The sequence below is a fragment of the Silene latifolia genome, chromosome X, assembly GCF_048544455.1.
Source record: "Silene latifolia isolate original U9 population chromosome X, ASM4854445v1, whole genome shotgun sequence".
NCBI lineage: Eukaryota > Viridiplantae > Streptophyta > Magnoliopsida > Caryophyllales > Caryophyllaceae > Silene > Silene latifolia.
The window spans coordinates 271,628,354-271,643,293 of record NC_133537.1 but is presented as its reverse complement, the minus strand read 5'-3'; the positions used below and the strand labels follow the sequence as shown (position 1 = coordinate 271,643,293).

General features: G+C 40.2%; 1 non-coding gene across 1 annotated transcript; it reads right to left on the bottom strand.

Annotated features, from left to right (window-relative positions):
* Nucleotides 1–14,628: 14,628 nt before the first annotated feature.
* LOC141625899 (small nucleolar RNA R71) lies at nucleotides 14,629–14,735 on the bottom strand. Its single transcript, XR_012535643.1, has one exon. It is a non-coding gene; the product is annotated as a small nucleolar RNA R71 (small nucleolar RNA).
* Between the last annotated feature and the right edge of the window lie 205 nt (nucleotides 14,736–14,940).

The window sequence follows — 14,940 nt, the reverse complement described above, 5'->3', positions numbered from 1 at the left end:
GCATTTGTTTTGAAAATGTAAAGAAATGAAAAAAGGCTTTAAAATACCCTTCAAAATGTAAAGAAATGAAATAAAAGGTTTCAAAATGCCTTTTAAAATGTAATTAACCAAATAATATCACCGAAACACGGATTAAACCGTCATGGTATTAGAAACCAAGGGTGAAAAATGCTTCATGGTTAAAAACTTGTAAAAATGGTTTGAAAATACTTGAAATGGTAAAAAACCGATTGCAAATATGAAATGAAAATAAAGGAGATGAAGAGACCAAACACGGTTTGGATTTGAGGATAAGGCAGGCTGCTTTAGGCGCGAGCCTGTGTGCTACGTAAGTAGCCTCTACCTCAACCAAAAATCCGGTTTTGGCTTAATCTTCCCATGTTATGCATGTTTTAGCATATTATAGTCATGAAACATATGAAAACATGATAAAATAAGATTTTTACACCCTCATACTTACATGCTAGGCTTATGGCGAGAAATCGACGTAAGTGTATCAACTCGTTTGGTCGAAAAACTCGGTTTAAAACCGTTTTGGTAAGTAAAAAGAGTGTTTTGTTAAGTTTAGTGATGGTATAGTGGTCGAGATGGTCGGTCAAGTGGTTTAATGCACGATGACGGTACCAAACAATGTGTAAGGCTTGTGTTTACGATCGGTAGGTCGTAAACACGTGTCGGATTGTGACTTAGGAAGTTGAGTCTAGAATTTTAAGGGAGAAAAGAGGGGGCGGACGCTCGCGTAACTCTCAAATGGTGGCATTTGAGGGGTATTTATAGGAGAATGAGTGGTTGTGTGAGTTTTGAGCGACGTGGCCACCTAGGCTGCTCAAAGAGGCGCGAGCCATGTAGCACATCTTCGAGGTGTCTTGTCTCTATCACACGAATGCAATCATAATTTGTTCTATCCTATGATTTGGATGAACATGTTTGGTACTTGACTATGTAAGATTCCGGGAAATCTTAATATAGAAGCATTTGAATGGTTTATTTTTTTGTGTTTGACTCGGTTTGACTCGTTGTTGGAGTCGGGATTTGAATTTTGAGTCGGTTTTTGGTCCGGTGTCGGTTTTGACTCTAGTTAGTGTCATTGTGACCCCGTCGTCATGCATTAAACACTCCAGGTACTTTTGAAAAGTTTTAAAATATTTTATTTTCGAAATCGTTTTAAGTTTTCCGACGTAAAGTTGTACACAAATTGTCGATCAAGCGCTGCGATTCCTAAGTATGTTGTAGTCCGATAATCATCGGGTGTTTATTGGAGTCTCAGCAGATACTGGGTATCTACAGAGCCCTCACTTTGACTGAGGCTTGGACAGGGCGAAAGTCAAAGTAGAGCCCCTAGGTCAATCAAAGATTACAATGTGGAGACCCAAGCGACGTCGAGGTGGCTCGAAAGGATTCGGGCCAAGGATCTGCCGTCGGGAAGGGCGACGCCAAGGCGACTCGAGGGTACGAGCCAAGGACTTGTCGTCAGGAACAGTTTAGAGTCTGTCGACTATCCGTGCGGGTCATTTAAAGTCCGTTAGACTACGTACAAAGGCTCGCCAGCCATAAAAAGGAATCATACCTGAGGCATCTTCGGGATATGTCCTAGAGTCGTATCTTGTTTGCGGACAAAGGCTCGCCAGCTGTAGGGAGGAGTCGTACCCGAGGCATCTTCGGGATACGTCCTTGATTTGTATCATTGTTTGCGGACAAAGGCTCGCCAGCTGTGGGGAAGAGTCGTACCCGAGGCATCTTCGGGATACGTCCTTGATTTGTATCATTGTTTGCGGACAAAGGCTCGCCAGCTGTGGGGAGGAGTCTTACCCGAGGCATCTTCGGAATACGTCCTTCATTTGTATCATTGTTTGTGGACAAAGGCTCACCAGCTGCATTGAATGTGCGTTTGTAAGGCCCGCCGGCCATGCTGCGGATATGAAGGGGCGTGCCAGCCGCTGTGCGTACATGAAGGGGCTCGCCAGCCGCTGGGCGTATATGAAGGGGCTCGCCAGCCGCTGCGCGTATATGAAAGGGGCTCGCCAGCCGCGGTGCATTATAAGGCTCGCCAGCCATATGCGTTGTAAGGCTCGCCAGCCATGTGCGATTGTAAGGCCCGCCAGCCATGATGCGTTGTAAGGCTCGCCAGCCATGTACGATTGTAAGGCCCGCCAGCCATGTGCGATTGTAAGGCCCGTCAGCCATGATGAAGGGTCGATTGATCGACCGTGGAAATAGCCGCGTTGGATGGGCTTGTTTTGAAATAGTGGGCTTCGCGAGGAAGCCCCCGACATCCTGTTGGGAAATCTCGGTGTTTGTATTGAATGTTTTTGGGGATAGCGAGTTTGAATCCTGCTACCAGCTTGTTTTTTTGACAGATGGGGCTTTTGACGCCGCTGTGGAAATAGCGAATTTTGAATTTCACTATTATTGTTTTTGAAGTGACGGTTTTTGTTGCCGCCGTTGACATTTGAAAGAATAGTGAATTTTGAATTTTCACTATTGTCGTTTTTGAAGTGAAATGACGGTTTTAATCCCCTTCGTTTGAAATTTGAAGAAATAGTGAATTTTGAATTTTCACTATTATCATTTTTGAAAGACGGTTTTGATTGTCGTCGTTGAAATTTGAAGAAATAGTGAATCTTGAATTTCACTATTATTTTTTAAATGTCAGTTTTAATTGTCGTCGTTCGAAATTTGAAGAAATAGTGAATCTTGAATTTCACTATTATTTTTGAAATGACGGTTTTAATTGTCGTCGTTCGAAATTTGAAGAAATAGTAAATTTTGAATTTCACTATTATTGATTTTTAACTTGAAAATGACGATCATTAGTTCCGTCATTGAAATTTTGAGAAAACGTGTGTGGAACTGGGCCAAAGCCCAAAATTCCGCTGAATGAAATAGGGACGCCTCAATGAGGCTCGAGCTACTCGGCGAAGGAAGGGAGCTCCCCTTTTTTTCTGTAAAAAGACGCGAGGATCAGGACGATCCCATTCACTTCGTCTTCTTCAAACAAACTCAAAAACCCGAAAAAATTGCCATTTTTGGTTTTGCTTCTTGCTCGAGCTTGTGCCATTATCAATATGTCATCTCAAGGTATGTAATTCCTCTTGAATCCATTTGAATTTGTTGGTCTTTTTGTTGATTGAATTAGGGCGAATTTTTGTAACCTCAAAAATCGAATTGGGCGTTTTTGATTGAGCCAATTTCGAGTGAAATTGATGATTGCATTAGGTTAGAAACCTGTTTAGGAGTATAGGGGTGCTTTTAGTTTGCATTTTGGTCCCCGTTCCTGCTCCCTATGCTCGAAAAACGTGAATGAGACGAGGAAACCGTCTCATTTCACAATGTCAAGTTTATTTGCTTGATTTGTGTGCCCCACTAGGTTGTATTATAGCCGGGAAAGACCGTGTTTGCCATTTTGAACCTTCGTCGGATATTGTGGGCAAAATTGGAATTTTTGCCTTTTGTGACGATCTTATGTATGAGAAAATAAGCATTTGTTTGAGCTCAAGTTGAGTCAGTTTGCCTTGAAATGGACCTTATTGGTAATTTAGGTCGCTTTGAGATGTGATAAAATCACGTTGTCTCGTTGCGGTCGTATTTTGAAATTTTGACCTGTTTGCGCTCAAATTGGCGCAAAATTGGCTTTTTGAGCCGTAGAAAATACCCCATTGCATCGGGAACGTCTTTTGGGTTGTTGGCGGACCTTGTGTGGGTCTTGAGGTGCCGTTTTTGTTGTTGTTATTTTGACTCGTCTTTTGCTTGAATAGAAGGGCGAGTCGTTTTTTGTGCGTTTTTTGTAGATTATTTTGTTTGCTTGGGTTTGGGCGGGATTGCCCTTGTTTTGTTTGGCAGGTTTTTTTTGGATTTGTCCATTTTATGTCGTCGTAAAGCCGAAATTTCGGCTGACGTTCTTTGATTGCAAGGGAGTGCTCGAGACCTGTTGGGTCCATTGCTGAGACCTTGGAGGACCTGTTTGGGACTGGGCCGGTTAGTACCCCGGCTAGTGCACCTGATGTGATAGTGGAGGACGCTTCTGAGGAGGAGGTCGTTAGGGCTGAGAGAGCCGCCGAGGTTCGTGAGGAGCCTGTTGCTGGGGCCGTTGGTGCTGAGGGAGCCGCTGGGGCTCGGGAGGAGCCTGTTGTTGAGGCTGCTCGCGTTGAGAGACCTCAGACAGAGTCTGAGGCTGGTACCTCCGGGAGGAGGGTTGTTAGGAGGAGGGCTCCTCGGCCGACCAGACGGGAGTTGCAGAACGTCGTTAGGGTCATTGAGAGGCCTCCTATTCGTCATGTGGAGTCTCGTGGGCAGAAGAGAAGGAGAGCGGAGACGGTTGAGGACGACGCTCACGTTGCGGGTTGGGAGGCCAGACGGGTTACAGCTCCGCGGGGGTTGAAGCTGCGGGCGGCGCCTACTTGGGCCGAGGGTTCTGACGGTAGCCAGTTGTTGCTTCGGCTGGACAGGCACATCTCCTACCGTGCGCACGAGGGCCTGGTAAGCTATGCCACTTGGTCGAACTTTCGTCGTTTCTGACATTTTAGACCTGAATAGGTGTTCTGACGTTGTTTGTTTTTTATTTCAGGAGATTGGTACCATGAGGACTTTCTCAGGCTTCTCCACCTGTCTGGGTTTCTACAACGTTCTCCGAGCCGGTATGAGGGCGTTGATAGACAGGTCGGCTTTGGGGCCGTTGGTGGCTGCTTGACAGGATATTCACAGGGCTTTGATTAGGTCGAACCTGTGTCTGATCTGTGCCATGTTGGATCGGTACTGGGACACGACATCGTCGTTCCACATGGAGTTTGGGGAGGTCGGCGTGACTTTAAAGGATTTTGCCATGATATCGGGCCTCCCCTGTGGCGAGACGCTTGTTGAGTTCTCGGAGACACCGGAGAGAGTGTCTTCCCCCACGGTTACTCGTTTGATTGGCAGTGCTTTGCCCGAGCCTTCCGACATCACTCCGTACTTGATTGCGAGCTCGTATGTGAGGGACCACTTCAGAGGGAGAGTGGTGGGTTACGCTCCGGCGCTGTTGGCGAGTCCGGAGGTGGAGGCTAGAGCTGACGCGCATGAGGCGCGGTTGTGGTTGTGGTACTTCTTGGGTGCCATGTACTTTGGTGACAAGGGTGAGCGCTTGTCGACCAAGGTACTTCCTCTTGTTGCTGACCTCGACACTTTGGGTCAGTTCGACTGGGTTACGCCGGCTCTGGCGAGTTTCACCTGGTACTTGCACGCCGCTGTGCGTCCAGAGGCGATGGGGGATGGTAGTGACCCTGCTTTGGTTGGTCCCGGCCTCATCTTGGAGGTACGAGCGTTTTTGTAGTTTTTGTTGAGTTTGATTTTGATTTTGATTTTGGCAATTTTTGAAAAATTGGCTGATTTGTGTGTGCTATGTTTGGTTACAGGCTTGGTTGTATGCTTACTTCATCCCTCTGAGCCCGGGGACCACTGGTGGCGTTCCTTCGACTTACCCTGCCGTGAGGGCCTGGATGGTGGCTCGGAAGAAGTCGACCAAGTCGATTTACGAGGACTACAGGCATCGCGTGAACGCCCTTCGAGTTGCTGACGTAAGTTGTTGTCCCTTACTCCTTTTGTTTTGTAAAAACATATAGAGATAGGATGACTAGGTAGCTTAGAAAGCCCCCGGTTAATTGATTAGCTTTGCCTTGAGTGCAGTTTGTCGGGTGGCCTTGGGAGCACTACACAGAGGTGTCGGCTGCTGTCAGGGAGCGTTTTCGGCCTCGCAGCTCCCAGCGTTTGTACCTTGAGACGACGATCGAGCCGGTTTGGTACCTGGGTGAGCGTTTAGCTCGTCAGTGCTTCACTGAGACTTTCGTGGTACCGGTCGATCCGCCTAGGGTGTTGTTCCAAGAGTCGACTCCCGACGAGGTTGAGGAGCACCTTCCCCGCCAGGGAGGTGAGGATCTGTTGCTGCGGGAGGCCGACTACGACACCTTCCGGTTGTCGAGGCTTGCCTGGTACCCGATCGAGGTATGTTTCTCTGTTCTTTTGTTTTTATTGCCTCTTTTTGATAGGAGGGTTTGTTACCTTTGATGTGGATCCAAATTGTAGGGGGTCGATGCGTTGATGAGGACCCAGCCCCCAGTTTTCCCGGCAGAGACCACCTTTCAGGGGCCAGGGGCGAGGAGCTGCACCTGCACCTGCCAGAGCCTGCGGTCATTGAGGTGACCGACGCTGTTATGGAGTGGAGGTTGACCGTTCTGAGGGTGAGTTCCTGATTTGAAAGCTCTTCCTCATTTATGTTTTGCCTTGCATTGTATTGAAGGACCTTCTTGTTTGTAAGTGGCGACCGCGAGTATGGCCTTAGTTTTAATTGGTATTACCCGAAATGTATGGGAATATCGATTCGGTTGTAATTATTGTGATCTCGTATCACCGTTTTGTAATTTAATAGATTTATTTTTATTACAAATGTATAATAGGAAATTATGTAATTCGTTTTGTAATTTAATTATTCCGGAGTTCCTTGAATACGGTGCCATTCGAGAAGGCGGTCCATCAAAGAAAGTGTTACCTCAAGATGCGTGCCAAGACCGAAGCTCAAGGGACCAAAGGAGTTGGTTTCCGAATTTGTAATAGTTTATTAGATTTACTATTTTAGGAAGGCCATACTAGGATTTTTTTTTTATGCTTTGCATTTTATTTATATGTTGCATACATCGCTAAATCGCCATAACTAAACATGCATTTTAAGTTGAGTTTATCGACCGTGTCAATTACAATTATCGTAGTTCACTGCTTTAGTTCACTTAAAACGTGATAGATAATAAATTGACATGACCTCTCGCTAAAAATAAACAATTGAGACTTAGCCTTACCAAAAAGTAGAAACTATGAAAACCTATTTCGTGAGGGAGTGCGCTCGGCCACATCGGGGTACAAACCTTGTTACGTAGGGGAAGTGGGTGATAAATGTCTATCCACCGAATTTATATTGATAAGGGATGAATTGGCTACACCGTGCCCAAGTTAATGTGGATTTGGATCATGGACACATTTATTCGAAATTTGGGTTGAACTCAACAAAAGTATTCTCGACCATAGCTGGATGTGTTTTGGGCTAAAGATAAATATTAATGTAATTTTATCGACCAAGAGTTCTAAAAGTAGAATCGATTAAAGAGTTAATCTACCGAGTTATATTTATAAGGGATGAATCGGCTACACCGTGCCCAAGTTAATATGAATTTGGATCTTGGAATCATTTATAATAGTTGGGTAGAGGTCACTATATAAATGCTCATATCTTGTTAAATTATTTACAAGTATTATTATAACGATAAATGTTTTGTTTTCATTATTCCGTTATCATATTGTTCTATTTCTTTACCTCAATTTATACGATATCATTTCGATTTTAATTCAAATCTCCATTAAAACATCGTAACTAAAGACAAATATGAATTTTCTTCTAAAACCTCGTGTTATCCATTGGAAGGATCTCTTATTCAGAGTATAGATGAAAGTTATTCGTGATCAAAAGGGTTTTTGATTTTTTGACTAACAAATCTACTTACAATGAATTGTCTCTCATGTGCTTAATTAAGTTAACTACTTTGAAACGTTAAATCATTTTGGTGACTAGATTTGTTAGAAATCGTTATTGACCAAAATACCGCAACCACTTCAATAAACGTTTTAAGACTAAATGAATAAATTGAAGAGTAGTCTTCATGAATTTCAATTTTGCTTCTCTTAGCAAAGACTCATTGAAATGAGTGAGAGCATTCTCTTAAACCGTTAATAAAAGGACGAGGTTGTAAGAAGTAAAATTAGAATGGAATTGATACAAGGTAATGGTAAAATTAAAGTTATTGAGAATAACGATACTAAACCTATCAATCCCGACCGATAAAGTTTCCATTGTCTTAATTGTTGGACGGTAGAAAGGAAACTACCCAAAATTATTAAAGAATCAACAAGTTAGTTGTGGGATACCTAATGGGACCTTCTTCTTTAAATGTTTAATTGATTAACATAAATTTTGCTAGTACTACTTCGTCAATATTAGAAACCAGTGGAGGTTTTCATCATTGTATTCGATACATAAGATGATTAAAATATGACGACTAGCATCAAATAATGTCGAGAGATAGAGTCATTGTGTAATCAATCTAGTTTTGGGTTTATAGTTGTACCTTAATTATGACTATTAAATGCATAAACTCTGAATAAGAATATAATCTTGTTGAGATACAAAAGAGGTTTCACTTTTGTGACCCTATACACCACGATTTGATGTATGGCTAGCCCATTATCAAGGTGAACATATTCTAAACCAAACTAGAATGATACATCATGTAGATGATGCAAGACTCAAATTGGTAACCCAAGATTAAACCTTAAATTCTGGAATGATGAACGCAAAGAGTTATCGAGTACTCTTGGAACCATTAGATTGTTAATCTTATGGTATATGCGTATCTTGTATTCAAAGCAAGATGTCTCGTGCTTTTTGGTTGAAAAGGAGATCGAGTTTGTAAATCATTGATCCAGAATAGGTTGATCATTTTCTTTTACCAACGATTTAAGTTGACACTAATGTGTTCACTTAATAAGGTAAAAAGAGAAATCTTTGAAGAAGTTCAAAGAGTTCCAAGAATCACGATTTAGTCGTGATGGAATTATCAAAGTGAAGACTTTTATATAAGCCAAAGGAAATATGATATAGTATCACAAGTTAATCTCTCTTAGCACGCATTATGGGATAATGTGTGGTTGGATAAAGAAATCAAACCCTATTCGATATAGTTTGAACTTTAATCAAGTTACTTTGAGTTACTTGATCCTTTTGGGGATTTTATCATTTTGTCTAAATTATTTTTCCACTAAGTCTAAAATGAATCATATGAGATATGAAATGGTAGAGTAACATGCTTGTAAGTTTTCACAAGAAACAAATGCTCATTTTACCTTACTATAATCACGAGTACAACGAGTTTGTGGCTCGTGAAGCTGTCTTTCTAGAATACAAGTTTATTTTTAGAAGACAGAGTGGGAGAAATTATTCAAGAGCCACAAAGAATGTTATGTCGCAAGAAACTGGTCTTTCTTGGCTACATGAGACGTTTTGTGTAAGACGTTGTTTCTTCAAAACCTAGGAGGTTAAAGTCATCACTTGTTGAAGATGATGAATTAGTGTTACTTTTAGAAAGTAAAGAGCATGCAACTTACAAAGAAATTGTTTGATTCAAGTTAATTACTTCTGGAAAGTAATAAACATATGACTTACATGAGAGTGTTTAAGTCACAACTCAATACAAGGTTTAGAGCCATGAAAATCCGAAATAAATTCCAAGTGAATTGTTAGATATCAAAGCTTGATTGGTAGCAAAGGGTTTTTGCACTAGTTGAAATGCTTAAGTCTATTTGGATCTTCTTAGGGATTGTGTTTCATTATGAGATATATATATATATATATATATATATATATATATATATATATATATATATATATATATATATATATATAGTGAGTGAATCTAAAACCCACTTCTTCAGTTAGAAGGAATGTATTCAATATATGTCTTGCGTTTTGTAGATTCTTGCCATCCTAAGATAATGTGAAACTTAAGAGAGAGTCTTAAGTAGGACATCAATGAGTTGGAATCAATGTTTTGATCATGTTATAAAACTTTTCTCGATAGGTAGAGAAGTTGTGTTTATACATAAAGTTTAGTGGGAGTTACGGTAATTTTAATTAGTCTAATATGTGGATGACATATTGATCATTGGGAATGATTTAAGACTTGGAGATATATAATACATCTTTAATATCCGGATTTATGGAGATAAATCCACATGATGTTAGCGCCAAATAAGAAGTCTTATGTTGATAAGATTCATGATTAGTTCAATCGAGTTGAACATATTTGATTGATTCCATTTGCTTCCGTTGCCGGATCAATTAAATGAGTAATGATGTATAACACTTCATATACTTTGAGTATGATGAATTGTTTCAAATCGAATTTAAGTAATAGTTACCAAATAGCCATATTGATTATTCTTAAGTGCTTGAAGAAGCATTAAAGATGCAAAGTTAAGTGTTTTTGCAATTCACAAATTTGTGTAAGGGCTTACACTAATGACTGTTGAGATTATATAAGGTTTTGGACAAAAACCGTATTCGAAACACCTAAAGATGGTTAAGGAACCATTGTGGCTATGTTATTTAAGAAGTGGATTTGCTAGAATTGTTCTAGGCAATAAAGAACAATGAGAGATGCTTACAACGGAAATTGAGTACACTTGCAATCATGAGATGTGCAAGAGGATGGATCTCGCACACTGTGAAAACAGTGGGAGCTATTCTAAAGCTAGAGAGCTTATGTCTAGATTGGATCTAGACACTTACTCAGAAAGTTTTGTAATGCAAATGTATACATTACAAAGGAAAACGAGTATGTAGTAAGGTTGAGTAAGGTACAAGAAGTTGATAAAACCTACTAACCAAAGCCTTCTCATAGGCTTAACATGATGAGTCATGTCATATGTCATTTCAATTGCATTGAGATGAACAACTACATATAAGATGAAAATTGATTATAAAAATATGAAGTAGTAATCAGTTATTGACTATTCATATGAGATAATCACATTTGTCGTTCGAGTTTTTAAATCTAAAAAAACTCCTTTTATACTTTGTTACATCCAAACGGGTTGTAGAGACAATATTGAACCCCATTAAAGTGAACTCGGATTAACATGGTATTTGTCCATAGTCACTTGTATGAGGTGACGTCTCGAAGTGACTAGAGAGTGATGCGATTGATGGCAAGTTCAAGTGCCATAGCGTCATATGAGATGACTAGTCGATCACATAGGCAGACTGTGAGGAACACTTTGTCAGGCCTGGTGACCGCTTATAGAGTTCTGGCAAATTTATATAGCCTGGTCGTGGCAAGAGCTACTATAGTATTCTAATGAGTCGATTCTTTTGACTAAAGATTGTTCGCCTAAGGTGGCACGGTTTCAGATTAACTTTGATTTATGTTACTACGACCTTCGTAAATGGGGTCAAATGGGCATATTTTGGGTATTGATGGTTCTGGCTAGTTGAAGGGAATAGTGCGATAGGAATTGTCCACCCCCTTGTTAGGGTTAAAACAATATCTCAGGGCCACTCGAGGAGTAATGAACTTGAAATGCGTGGCCACGCTCGGAAGGTATCTATGGTAGATAATTCCGGTCAAATCAGTTATTCTCCAGATCGAGGAAACCACTCTCGATGTGATCACTTACAAGTACGACCTACAAGACACCTTGTATTGAGTGGGAGATAGTAATAGGACAAGAGAATTGGTGACGCACACTTGTCGAGGACAAGTGGGAGATTGTTGGAGTGTCCCCGACAATAATGCGATCACAATTGTCGATCATGATGATCACATGTTTAAATCTCATTTTTAGAATACGTAAGGGATGATTCATTTTATAGTCAACTGATCAACATTAATCGGTAACGATTGGCTTGCTAGATTTTGACGTTACTGTCGTGGGACGGTGGTGGTCAGTTGATCCCTTAAGGTCACACCTAAAGGATGATGCCCTTATCTGTAAAGTTGATTAATTGTATGACGATACAAGTTGATCAATTTCTTAAAATTGAACAATTCAATTGTGAGAGAGAATATTATTTCTTATTTTAATGAGATTAAATAAGATTTATTTTAGTAATAAAAATGCTTTATTACTAAAATTGTTTATTGTTTGAGAAACAATAGAGATAAGAATGAATGATTAATTATAATTACAAGATGTTGTGAATTATAATTATATGACCCATTTTATTTTTGTGATCAAGTATCACTAGTCAAGTTGTTGTATGTAATTTAATTAATTTATAAAATGATATTTATGTGATAAATATGCATTAAATTAATTAATAACATGTAACATACTACATGTGACATATTGTGTGACAATTGACAAATTGACAAAATAAAATGGTAGTCCATTTTATAGAGGATGGACCGAAAAAGGAGGGAGTATTAGTGTGTTTTGGTTGTTTTATTTTAATTGATAAAGTAGCATGATGATGCCTACCTACAAATAGCCTTACACACCTACTTACTTGAGAAGCACAAAAGGAAAAAGAATAAGTCCATGCATGCCTTGGACTACTCCCTCCAACCGGTTGCTCCTACTCTCTTGATGTGACCATAATTAGCGCATATTTAGCCCCCGAATTAGCCTTGTTCCCATGCTTTTTAGTGCATATTTGGGTCATTTCTTATCTTTAGTTCTTTGTTTTGCATATTCTTTGAGATTTTGATCCCTTGGTAGGAAAGGAGTAAGAATCTTGCATTTTCATGGCAAAACGAGACTAAATTGATCGAATTCAATGACCAAGCATCAAGGAGAGACAAGATTAGAAGGCCTTTGTACATATTATAGTAGAAGAGCAATGTTGAGAAAGGATCCTTGAGTCCCCAAGGAAATCCCCAAGGATTTCGTGAAGAAAAGGGAAGAAAAGAAGAAGATGTCTTGCTGAGTGACAATCCGTGCGGATTGTCACCAATCCGGCCGTCCCCCAGTTGCACAATCCGTGCGGCTTTCCCATAATCCGCTCGGATTCCACCTCCACAATCCGCCCGGATTCCCTCGAATCCGCTCGGACCCCATCGCCAGAATCCGCCCGTCCCGACCTTATTCCGCCCGGATTCCAGCACAGCACGGTTTCCTCTTCTCCAAGCTACAAAGAAAGAAGCCCTTCCTTCGAAAAATACCGGCTCCTCCTTGCTCAATCTAAAAAGTGTAATTACTAGTTTAGCCCTTAGTTAACCCTAATGCATCCTCCCTAATTTCCACTATAAATACCCCATTAGTCTAATTAGAGGAGCATGTTCTTCTTATCAATAATTAGAGTAGTTAATATCAATCAAATCTCTCTTTAGTTTTGTAATCAACAATTAATCAAGTTCTAATACAAGTTTTATTTCCTTAATCTCTCTTTTGTTCATCCTTTATTTTGGGTAATTGAAGATTATTTGGGTTATTGTTGGGAGATTGACAACCTCTCAATCAAATATTCAAGTACTTCTTTTATCTTTGCTTTATTATTGGAATCATTAGTAGGTATAATTCTCTTAATCCCTTTTTAATTATTGTTAATTACTTTCATTTATTCATCATGTTTCATATTGTTGGTATGATTGACAACCTTGCTAGCATGATCAACATGATAATGAGTGAGTAGTCTCTTAGCTAGGGTTAAATGGGTGATTAGGGGAAATCAACATGGGGAATAATTCATGCTTAAATTAATATGCTTTCATGTTTTATTTGCTTGCTTGTTTTGATCTCAACTCATGCACATGTTATATTTGATGAAATGCTAAGCCTATGAATCCTTGCATTTACTATCATCTTCTATCTTTTCAATGAGACTTGTAAGACATAACCCAACTCGAGTCTCATTAGACCATGCATGTTGTTGAGTAGGGAAGATTAAGTCGACTTGTAGGTGTTGTACAATCTAATCGATTCGGCTCCGGGACCCAAACTTTCCTAGGATTGTAAGATATAACCCAACTCAATCCATCACAACAATAATTGCTTGCTTATAATTTGAGAACATGTTTGTATGATCAATTCCCATGATTCCCCTATGATCCCATGACACCCTAGTGCTTTTAATCAATTGTTTACTCCCCCTTTAATTCATCTTACTTGTTTATTTTCATTGCTATTTTAGTTTAGTGACCTTCTACATCAACCCAATTTGTGACACCCCTTAGACACCACTAGTTGCAATAGAAATCTCATTTCAATACCCGTCCCTTGGGATCCGACCTTTACTTGCCTCTTTACTAATTGTAGAGTTGTTTGTGAAGCTATAAATTGTGTTTTGATTCGACCGTGACCCAACGACCACATCTTTAATTGTGAACACGAAACGGACCCGATCAAAAATGGCGCCGTTGCCGGGGACGGTGTTTGTTTGATTTAGATTTCATTTTTATTGTTATTAGTTGTGTCTTTCTTCGCCTTGGGGAAGTAAAAACTCCTCAAGGTTTGTTCTAATTGTTTTCGAGTTGTTTGATATTTTGCATGTCTAGAAGATCACAAGGTGATTTGTTACCTTTTGACCGTAAAATCGAAAGAACCTTGACGAACAATAGGAGACTTGTTAGGAGGAATTTAAGAGGTATTAGTGAAGTTGTTCAACCCACTAGTGAGTTCATCAACCCTTTCGCAATAGAAGGAGAGGAGAACCCATTACACAATTCCCCACAAAATCCACCTACAATGCCTAAATTCTCGTCACACTCCGTACCCACCGAGGAGAATCTACCAAATGGTACTCCTACACCGCAACATCTAACCGGAAATTTTATTGCCAAGTCCGCCTTCATCCAATTAGTTGAGAGGAGCCAATTTGGGGGGATGCCTAGTGAAGACCCTCATTCTCATATGGAAACCTTTTGCGACTATTGTGATGCAATCTCTCAAACAGGCGTGACTCAATACCAAATTAGATGGGTCTTATTTCCTTTTTCTCTAATCGGCACCGCGAAGCAATGGTTGAAGGGCCTTGATAAGGCCACCCTCGGAATAGATTCTTGGAAGAAGTTGGCTCTAGCTTTCTACAAAAAATTCTACCCACCGGAAAAGACTAACATGCTAAGAGCTCAAATTACGGGTTTTAAGCAAAGGGATGAAGAATCTTTGTATGAAGCTTGGGAGCGGTTCAAGGGAATTTGTCGCTCATGTCCTCACCATGGACTTAGCGAATGGTTTTTGGTACAACAATTTTGGAACGGTTTATATGAAGATTCTAGGAACATTCTCAATATGGGATCAAATGGAATGTTCACCGAAGTTGATGATAATCAAACATGGAACAAGATTGAGGAAATGGCGGTCCATAACTCACAATATAGTAGACCTCGCAAGGCTACTAGAGGATGAAAGCATGAAGTGGACTCCGTT